The following is an 11,799-nucleotide window of genomic DNA, read 5'->3' as shown; positions in this document are numbered from 1 at the left end:
AACATTTGCAACAAGTTACATCAGCTTCAAAAACAGATCTCTCACTTGCAAGATATATTCAATAGCCTTTGAGTAGTATCTTCACCTCATACAGACCCTGTAGTCCTTCCACTCAAGATACAGCATATACAAAGTATGCTAGCCCCACAAAAGGGATTAGGCAGTCTTCTATTACCCATTTGGGCTCAACTGTTAACTTCTTGTCCTCTGTCTTCCAGTTTCAAATAACAGACCAACTCTTCCGTTACATAAAAGGCAATACTGTAAAAAAAAAAAAAAGTGAAAAATAACAGGAAATACCCTTCAATCTCGCTACTTTACTTGCTTCAAAAGCAAGCATACACTAAAAGCTACACTGAAAAGGTGGATTGTGAAACAAGAAAAACAGAACAGGAACAAAAAAAAATCGCCACTGGAGAAAGGTTAAAAATCCCTACTGGTTAGTCACTACACTCAGCAAAAGTTCAGAAACTGAGAAAAAAAAAAAGAAAAAAAAGTAAAAAAAGAAGAATGGGAGGCCCCAAAAAGGCTGAGGTTTCAGTATCAGAACAGGAGAAAAATTAAGAAAATACAAATAAATACAAAGGCTGGAGAAGGGAAAAGACTGGAAAAATAAGGCTAATCAAAAAAAAAAAAATTACAGTTAAAAGAAGGAAAACTAAAAGAAAAATGCATCTATTTAAAAAACAAAGCTAAAAAAAAAAGAAAAAATAAAAAAATTAAAAGAAACAAAAAGAAACTAAAATGTGCACATAACTGGTACAAATAGCACCTGGACTGGACTCCACAGTAGGAGTACTTTAAAGGCAAGATGCACACAAGAAGCCATGACAAATTTGGCCAAAGGCAGAGAGGCCATGACCTATTATACAACAAAAGATACCAGAGAGAAGAAGGAAAATGATTATTCACCGTACACCAAGAAGAGAAGAGTTTATATCAACACCACACACCAAGTTGCTAGGCAGATGCTTAGATTCAAGCTATATACAAGAATGCGAATGTTTGATTTTTTTGCTATGAGCAAATACATTTTTGGATGTTTGATATAAAGCATGGCTTATTTTCAAAATGTACTATTCAGAAGGAGAAAAAAGGACACATCCCAAAGAAGATTCCTCTGACAAAAGCAGCAGAATCCTGCTAAGCAGTAAAAACTTTAAGCATTCAAACTTTTTCCAGTACAAAGGCAGTAAAAGAACTGCTAAGAAATGAAAAAAACTGGAACTTACTAGAAAAATCTCAAACATTGGAAACTTGAACCAGAATGGGATGGTGACCAACTTGAACCCACAGACAGGATGGGAGAAGTTGTGAAACATAGGAAGATGAGTGGAAGGAATGACAAACGTCATAGTGAGAATGTGAAGTTTGATAATAAATGAACTCTAGGAAGAAGTGATTTGGGCCATGCAGTTTTAGTTAAAAAGCGAAGGCTACCTATGTCAATGAAGAGGTTGGGAAAAAGATGGAGTGTTAGTAATTGTAAGAAAAATAAGTCTCTTTTTTTCCTCAAATAAAGGCAAGTTAAGATAAGTAAGTTATGAGATTTTAGCCAGTATGAAACTACATTTCATAATATTTCCATTTATTGACAGCAAGAAGTTTGGTTTGTAGGTGTTTCTATGATCCATGTCATAGTGCTAACCAGTGTTTAACTGGACTCACAACAAGTACAGTTCAAATCAAAGTTGCTTCAGTTTAACTAGTAGCGTGGTGCATAGTTAATCAAACCAGCACGTTAGAATGGCCAGCCCAGCTTCAAAGCTGGCCTCTTCCATGCATGCTACCCAAACGCTTGTGCCTTCAGATAGGCTCCATAAAGATCACAGCTCGGGTAGCTTCCCTAAAGCTTTCCAGTAGAAACAGGGAGTTTGAGCTCCTGGAAGGACAATGCTTAGTAGAAACAGTTCAATGTTTTACATAAAAGCATAAAAGACAAACCCAAAAAAACAAAAAGATGGAGGTATGGAGGCTACACAAAAGCAATTATCACAAAAAATGTTATATCATTGGTGGGTTAAACTTTTAGACAACTATACTATGTCTTTCAGCATTGATGTTTGCTGCTTATAGTTCAAGCTTTATAAGTGTGATTTCATATCTGGCATCATATCTGCAGGAAATGGTATCTCTGGACCTGTCCACTGCTCCCTAGGAAAATGTTATATAAATCTTAGAGAAGGAAGAAAGCATATATCAAGAAAGGCTATGTACAGCTGGATATGTAACCATGCATAAAGAATACTCTAGAATCCAATTCTTCCAAACCATAGATAAAACTGAAGTCCTTAAATGAAAGACCTTGACCTCCTGGAATAGATCGAAAGCAGGATGAATGTGATGTGAGGTATTGTGATATATCCCAGGAGAAGGTAAGGGGATGTGGAAATACATTCATTAGCACACCTATCAGCAGAGTTTTGTAAAAGAAATATATGAATTATATCATGTGGATGATTTGTGTGCATGTGTAAAGCTGCTTGTGCTAAAAATAGCTGTTTGTTGAAAAAAAAATGTACCAACAGTGGGTGCTGCTGGACAGAAACAGAATAAACCTGTATGTAAATACTTATCTATATATGAATTCATTGAAAATGCAAGCCATTGTCTGAGAGGATACTGGAAGGAACCACATAAAATGGCATTTAGTCTCTTTGAAAAATAAAGTGGAAATTAAATTAAGTCTTTGAAATTTAAGATTGTATCCTTACAGCCTTGATTGCAGCCACACTTGGAGCATCTGGAAATAATTAACTTTTTTAGGATAAGTGATAAGGTTGTCCTTGTGGGTATACACGGGAAGGCATTTAAATTAAACTATAATAAAATACATACCTATTTTACGTTCTAAATAAAGGATGTATAAATACAAGTCTTTGAATGTTTAGTTTTGTTTCTGAAGTTAATTTTATGTTATTTTTGGAGATTTAAAAAAGCGTTTTATGTGTGTTCTTGTAAAATAAACTGCAGTAACTTTTCTTGCTAAGTCTTTGGTTTATTTTCAGTGTATAGTTTGTGTACTAATTGTTACTCCAGAAAGAGTGACATATTTTGAAATGCTTTATAACTTCCAGATGCTTACAACATTATGTTTAGCAAAAAGGTGTATGGTGTGTGTGTGTGTGTGTGTTGTGTGTGTGTGTGTGTGTGTGTGTGTGTGTGTGTGTGTGTGTGTGTGTGTGTGGTAAATACATATGTGTGTCATTGTTTAGTGGTGTCTAGTATAGTGAGTAGCTCTGGGTATGTGTGAGTCAGGATGACTAACAGTGATTGTATTCCATTCTGTAACCCATGTGAGACATTATCAGAGACATACTAGAAACTCTGGTGAAGTCTTAGAGCTAAATGTATTGTGATTTTCATTTTTATTTTACTAATTTAGCCTTATCATATTTTAAGCAGTCATTTGGATATGTCAATTTTAACTAGTCAGGAAAAAATTAAAAGATATATATTCTAAATATTGTTTCTTTTCTTATTTCCTATAATAAAACCATCTGTGTCATTTTTAGATAGGATTACATTAAAAACTAATTTTATTAGCTATTGGTAAATATTTTTTAAGAATTTTAATTTTTATTACTTTTTATTTTTAATATTTTAACTGCCTTGTGTATTTAATCCCTTTTAGAGAATAATATCTTAACCTTGAGAAATATTATATTGTTTTAAAAATAACTGACACCGTTGCCTTAAAATCTAATATTAAAATCAAATCTGAAAGAATGTGTGTGTCAGCTACTAGGAGCAAGGACACACAGCACTGGTTTCAGAGAGGATGGTGGTGGACTTGGCTTGAAACATTCCGTTTATGACTCTCTGGTCAGTATGTGGAGCCTTACTTGGGGCCTGGTGAGAGAGAGAGGAAACCCAACCCCAAGACAGGAATGTGTTCCTTGTGTGCTCTTAAGGGAAATTGTGTTTGGTGTAGCGAGCTGCATCTTGAAATACTGTGTGTATCTATTTTTGTTCCAAGTGAACGTCCCTCACCGGTGTCCTTGGTAAAGATTGAAACTCACAGTGAGCATTACAAAAGGTAATAGCCTTAGACAACCATTTGGAAATGCTCTCTTTTACACAAGTTGCCCATTTTCTTACCTTTACAAGAAATGAACAGCATGTGTAACATATGCCAGTGCAGCTAGCTGGAAGTTTGTAAAGAATTACATGTCATTTGTATATCTAACTGATTTGTACAAATGTTTGTGTTGAAAATGTATTTGTAAAGTTGTTTGTGTTAAAAAGGTATCAACAGTGTGTCCTGTTGGACATAAAAGAAATATACATTTCTATCAGGCTGTACTGTTGTAAATATGATACAGAAAAAGAAGTTAATTTCAGTCCACCTAACTTTGAAAAAATAGTAAGAGGTTAAATTATTTAATTTATGTCATAAAGATTGTATCTTACAGTTCTGACTGCAGCCATGGATGAAATGTCTGTGCCAGAGAATGGTTTATTAACTCCTGTAGGAAGAGTGCAAATGTTTAATTACTTCCAGAAGCTGCATCAGATCTTAGCAAAGCTCTGCTTGTGTGTATTATTGACACATATGTGCTAAATCCTGGCAGATTCTAGCCAAGGGGGTAGTATGGCAACTAGAAGCCAGATGATCAGATGTGCATGAGGTCATTCTATAATTCATCACAAAAATGATGTTTTAATGCTAGATGAGACTGCCATCTCAGAGCATTATTTTTTGTAACCTGACAAAGAAGGATGTCTCAACCACTTCATCTTGCCTTGCTCTAGTAAGAGAACCAGGGAATAGTAATTTTTTAGATCAATCAGGAAAATATAGTGAGATTAGTTAAGTACTGTTTTTCTGTATCTATGCGAATCTATTCATCTGTGTTATTTTAATGTTTCCTGTGATTGAAACTCTGGTGTTTATTGTAGATAGATATTTAGTATTTTCATGTTCTTTTATTATTAAATATATTTAAACTTTTCATTGTGGCTGGTTCGAAGGAGATTGGAGACTGTAAAGTGGTGGCAGGGGAAAGTGTAGTTAGGTAGTATAGGATGGTGGTTTGTGGGATGACATTGGTGATCAGAAAGAGGAGGAGGAGTGTGAGGGCAGCACCAAGGATCAAATGGTGGAAATTGAAAAAGGAAAGAGTTAAGACAGGCACTGGGTGGCAGTAAAGAGTTACCGAATAGCTGGGTAACTACAGCTGAGCTACTAAGGGAGATGACTAGAAAGGTGCTTGGTGTGACATCTGGAAAGAGGAAGGAGGACAAGGAGACCTGGTGGTGGCATGAGGAATGTACAGGAGAGTATACAGAAAGAGTTTGGTGAAGAAGAAGTGGGATTGTCAGAGAGATGATGAAAGTAAACAGGAGTATAAGGAGATGAGGTGCATGGCAAAGAGAGAGGTGGCGAAGGCTAAGGATAAGGCGTATGTAGAGTTGTATGAAAGGTTGGACACTAAGGAGGGAGAAAAGGACCTGTACCGATTGTCTAGACAGAGGGACCGTGCTAGTAAAGATGTGCAGCAGGTAAGGGTGATAAAGGATAATGAGGGAAATGTACTCACAAGCCAGGAGAGGGTGTTGAGCAGATGGAAAGAGTACTTTGAGGGGCTGATGAATGAAGAGAATGAGAGGGAGAGAAGGGTGGATGATGTGCAGATAGTGACTCATGAAGTGCAGTGGATTGGCAAGGAGGAAGTAAGGATAGCTATGAAGAGGATGAAGAATGGAATGGCTGTTGGTCCAGATGACGTACCTGTGGAAACATGGAGGTGTTTAGGTGAAATGGCAGTGGAGATTTTAACTAGATTGTTTAATGAAATCTTGGAAAGTGAGAGGATGCCTGAGGAATGGAGAAAAGGTGTTTTGGTACCGATTTTTTAGAATAAGGGTGATGTGCAGAGCTGTAGTAACTACAGAGGAATTAAATTGATCAGTCACTGCATGAAGTTATGGGAAAGAGTAGTGGAAGCTAGGTTAAGAAGGGAGGTGATGATTAGTGATCAGCAGTATGGTTTCATGCCAGGAAAGAGCACTACAGATGCGATGTTTGCTCTGAGAGTGTTGATGGAGAAGTACAGAGAAGGTCAGAAGGAGTTGCATTGTGTCTTTGTGGACTTAGAGAAAGCATATGACAGGGTACCTAGAGACGAGTTGTGGTATTGTATGAGGAAGTCGGGAGTGTCAGAGAAGTAATGTAAGAGTGGTACAAGATATGTACGAGGGTAGTGTGACAGCAGTGAGGTCTGCAGAGGGAGTGATGGATGCATTTAAGGTGGGGGTGGGAATTACATCAAGGATCAGCTCTGAGCCCTTTATTTGCAATGGTGATGGACAGCTTGACAGACAAGATCAGACAGAAGTCCCCGTGGACTATGATGTTTACAGATGACATTGTGATTTGTAGTGAGAGTAGGAAACAGGTGGATGAGACCCTGGAGAGGTGGAAATATGATCTAGAGAGAAGAATGAAGGTCGGCAGGACTAAGACAGAATATATGTGTGTGAATGAGAGGGAGGATAGAGGAATGGTGAGGATGCAGGGAGTAGAGGTGGCGAAGGTGGATGAGATTAAATTCTTGGGACCAACAGTTCAGAGTAATGGTAAGCATGGAAGAGAGGTGAAAAAGAGAGTACAGGCAGAATGGAGTGGGTGGAGAAGAGTGTCAGGAGTGATTTGTGATAGACAAGTACCAGTAAGAGTAAAAGGGAAGGTCTACAAGAGGGTAGTGAGACCAGCTATGTTATATGGCTCGGAGACAGTGGCATTGATAAAAAGGTAGGAGTCAGAGCTGGACATGGCAGAGTTAAAGTTGTTAAGATTTGCACTGGGTGTGAAGAGGGTGGACAGGACTAGGAATAAATATATTAGAGGGTCAGCCTGAGTTGGAAGGTTTAGAGACAAAGCCAGAGAGGCAAGATTACATTGGTTTGGACATGTGCTGAGGAGTGATGCAGAGTATATTGGGAAAAAGATGCTAAGGATGAAGCTGCCAGGTAAGAGGAAAAGAGGAAGGCCTAAGATAAGGTTTATGGATGTGATAAGCGAGGACATGCAGTTGGTTGGTGTAACAGAGCAAGATGCAGAGGACAGGAAGAAATGGAAACAGATAATCTGCTGTGGTGACCCCTAACAGGAGCAGCCGAAAGAAGAAGAAGAAGATTGTAGCTGGTTCTTTAGAGAATATTTTAACCTTTGAGAGTACTTATTTCTGTTTGGTGACTCTGTGGCCATTCCTGAAAGGCTTACTGCATTAGTCAAATACTCTCATTGTATCACTATTAATTTCACTCAGTATAATTGGGTATCCTTGTAAGAGCCTTAGAGTGGCTGGATTTGGAGTGTCTGGTGGCAGCGTAACTACCCTATAGTCTGGGAAGAAGGAGGTACAGCTAGTAAATCTGTGCCAGCCTTGTGTGTGTTGGGTGTGTTTGAAAATCAAATCTCAAATAGCATGTGTGTCAGCTACTTGAAGCGGGGACACAGAACACTGGTTTTACATAGAGGGTTTTGGAGGACTTGGCTTGGACACTTGGCTGAGGACTCAGCTCTACAGCTGTGCCAATGGAAAGTCTTGTTAGGGGCATGGAGAGAGAGAAAGGGAAACTTAGACTGCAGATTGAATGTGTTCCTGTGTTCCCTGTGTGCTCTTAAGGGAAATTGTGCTTGATGCAGACTGCTGCATTTGGAAATACTGTGTGTGTATCTATTTTTGTTCTAAGTGAACATCCCTCACTGGTGTCTGTGGTGAGGATTCAGGCTCGTTGATTACTGACTCAGAGGGGGGAATGTCACAAATAGAATACAAAATTCATAGAAATAAAAGACCACTGGACCATGTGACCATTTACACCTTGCCAGTACCCATCCTTAGAACGTTTCAAGGTGCAATAGGACAGTTAAGGCTGAGGTGAATTTGTGGATACTCATCCAATTTTCTACCTCCATTTTAAAGGAAGATTGTGTATCACATTGTTTAATCTGGAATCCAAGTTTGTTCCAGAGGAGGGGTGGTTATTGCATAATGTGTGCTATATCTGTACTATTCAGAAATGTCATAATAAATAAATCATGAAGTTGTTGTTGAAAATGTTTGCAAGTTTGCCCCCAAACAGAATTCTTTTACCTCCCCAAATTGTCCTAAGGTATTTGAAATTTTGGTGTATGGTAACTGTGGCACTGATTGGGTGGTATACATGGTTAAATGTACTTGTTCTGCATTTTATGTAGGGCAAACATCACACCCCTTCAGATTAAGACTATCTTGATAATTAAGTGATATTAGATGTGCTAGGAATACAAATGCTTTGTTCTCAGTCAACATGACTCCAAATCTGGTATTCTGCAAGGTAGGATCACTACTTGGTCACAGTGAGCACCATATCCAATAAACAACCACTCGTAAAAATTTGAGTGGATATCCAGGCAAAATGTTCATATCACAATAAAGGATGGAAAGTCCGATGTTAGTCAGAGTATTACAGTCTGATAGAAAACCCAAAATGCGAACCAGATGACAGAAACACAAAAAACGTCACCTGTTTGCATTAATTCTTCTTGGAAAAATGGCAGCTGCTTCACTTTCACTCAACATAAATCCATATCTGATTTTATAGGGAGGATCACTACATGGTCACTCATAAAAATTAGAGTGGATATCCAGGCAAAATGTTCACATCACAATAAAGGACAGAAGGTTTAATCCAATGTTCATATGAAAAAATATAATTGGAATTAAATGATAAAGCCCCAAGGTTCCACTGCAAGTCAGCAAATCTACAACACCATCAAAAGACAGCTTTAATTAACTGCAGCATGTTTGAAACAGGAACCCAGCTGAAATGATGATGGATGACAATAAACATAAAAAAAAAAATCCCAAATATTAAGCCAAGCCAAAAAAGGCTTATTTGACTTGAGGACAAAATCCAAAATAAGAGCTATTACACCAACAGCGTGGGGAAACTGAGCTAAGCAGCAAAAAAAATTCCAACCCCCACGCAAGTACAGAAAGGTGCCAGACCCAAAAAGAGTTAAATTTGATAACACAACCAGGCCAGCACACAAATAAGCTCTCATTGAAAAATATATTTAATGAATATGAAACTACCTCCATCAAAACTGGAAATACATTAAAAAATATAATCCAAACACCAACAAAGTGCAAAAAAGCATACCGGTTTCAGCTTATAGCCTTCATCAGTGCTAACAAAATGTACCAACAAGTTACACACACACACACACACACACACACACACACACACATATATATATATATATATATATATATATATATATATATATATATATATATATATATATATATATATATATATATGGAAACACCATAACTTCATCAGCAATATCATTGGCTAATTACAACTGTTCATTAATTCCAGGGGAAAACAAAGTCTCTAATTTAATTATCCACATACATTCCTTATAATTCAAAAGAAAGTGCAAACCATCCTGGTGCATATTTTTTTTTTGTATTCTATCAATGATGGTGAAGGAAAATTTAGCAGTACTGTGTTTCAAACTGTTTATATAGGGCATTTGTATTCCTAGCACATCTAGTATCATTTAAGTGTTGAGATATTCTTAATTTGAAGGGGCGTGATGTTTGCTCTAGATAAAATGCAGAATAAGTACATTTAACCATGTATATCACCCAAGCAGGTAATATCATAAGCTTCTCTTTTTTCACAATTTGGAAGAATTATTGTCTTTTTGGCAGTATGATTTATGCAGTTGAACTATTTTTGGCTTTATTGAGAACAACGTTGGACGCCATTGTTGAGTTGAATTATCCTGCCAGATGTTTCTTGCATTTTTGGCCTTTATTTAAAATTTTGGAATAATTAGCCAGTGTGTCCACTTGATTTATTTGAGTGGTTAGTCCTGGCGTTATATTTTTTTTATGAAATACACTGGGGTGCTATTCTGGCTTTCTATGTGAACCATTTGCTGGAACGGAAAAACTTTGGACATGGTTTTATTTAAATATATACAATTAATGTCTGCATTACTATGAATACAGCAAAATAACCAAAAAGAGGACTTTTATGTTTCTGAACTTGATGACATGTATTATACATAGGAATATTTGGATGTAAAGTTGTTTGATGCCTTAGATTTATTCATGTTATATTTATATTTAGGGCTGAAATGAATGAGTTGTTATTGTGAATATGAACCAATGGCGAAATGCTATTTATGTTAATACATTATTGCTATAGGGCTGATATACCTATACTTTGTTTCAACAATATAAGATTCCTTTTTTGAGCTATTACATCTATAGTGGGGAAAACAGGTTTATAATATATATATATATATATATATATATATATATATATATATATATATATATATATATTTATAGTGTCCTTAGGCATATTATACTGCCCTCATGGGTCTTATCAATATTTTACAAGGCCTGTCGGCCGATAAGGACAATTTACTTATTTTTGATACCTGTACCCAGCCCACTAATAGGGATCACATGTGGACTTTAGAGTCTAGCACTTGTAAAGATACATATCTTTCAAACACTTTCTACTAATATGAAACAATTAAGAACACATATTTGGCATCTTAGGTTATTTAAGTAAAAATATTACTCCAAGGGGATTAAGCTTTAAAATACAACCATTTGTTAAAGGCGTTGATCAGATACTACTTACAGAATGGTAGGAAGCTCAACAATCTGCCAACATGGCTTTTGTTAAGATTTTGATTGCATTTTATGAACGCAGGATTCTAGCTTTATCCAAAACTATTACTGACCTTTGTGATGAGGTTAAAGGTTATAAATATAAACCTGCTTATTTAGAACATATTTCTTTACTCTCTAGTGGAGTGATGCAAGTTGAAAAATATTTAAAATCTAGGCTGATCAAAAAATTTCAGTGTGACACCAGGGATTATTCTGCAGGTGGTAAACCCTTTGAACTAAGGAAATCAGTTCAGTTCTGTGATAAGAAGCCCCCAACAATGGTTAATTTCAAGAGAAAAAGTAAGCATTTCATCTTGAAGAAATTTAAAATTTCTTCTGACACTTCAGCTGATGAGTTTTCATCAACCACAGATAATTAGGGTACTACACCATTAAACTCTCCACCCAACAAGAAAGGGAATGTTGATTTCCCTTTAGGAGTGTTAGTAGGGGTGGGAGAAAACACAGCGGTAATAGGCACAAGTTTGGAGTCTATATTGGCAATGTTGATACACAAATAAATACCAGTCATAATGTTCACAATATTTTCTCAGTGGTGTTAACTCCAGTAGAATGTGATCTACTAAATAAAGGTATGGGATTTGTTCCTAATCTGAACATGTTTTTGCTCATGATGTCATGGCCTTTTGCAGAACTGTAAATTTAAAATGATATTTTGCACAAACTTCTAATAATAATCAAGATTTGCATGAGTTTAGATTTAGAACCTCTTCGTTCATGCCTTCCATGAATAAGTATATTGCAATGTTCCAAAATTTAGTGTTGAAGGATCTACATTTTTCACATTATATACATGCACACGATGGCCGGGATAATTTAACTAATGTTGAACGTCAGGTTTAGCACATACTTAGTAATAATCAGCAGATTGTTATTAATCCAGGCGGACAAAGGGGGTGCTGTGGTAGTCTGGAACTGGGAAATGTATTATAATGAGGGCCTCAACCAATTATCAGGCCATCAATATTATCAATTGATGGTTCTGGATCTTTAAAACAGAGACTGATAAGTTCTTACTTTTGGCTTTTGAGGAAGGCATCATTTCTAAGGAAGTTCAGTTTCATTTGACTGTGGTAAACCC

The sequence above is a fragment of the Protopterus annectens genome, chromosome 6.part0, assembly GCF_019279795.1.
Source record: "Protopterus annectens isolate FY-2018-M chromosome 6.part0, PAN1.0, whole genome shotgun sequence".
NCBI classification, from domain to species: Eukaryota; Metazoa; Chordata; order Ceratodontiformes; family Protopteridae; genus Protopterus; species Protopterus annectens.
Note: the sequence above shows the minus strand (reverse complement) of the source record.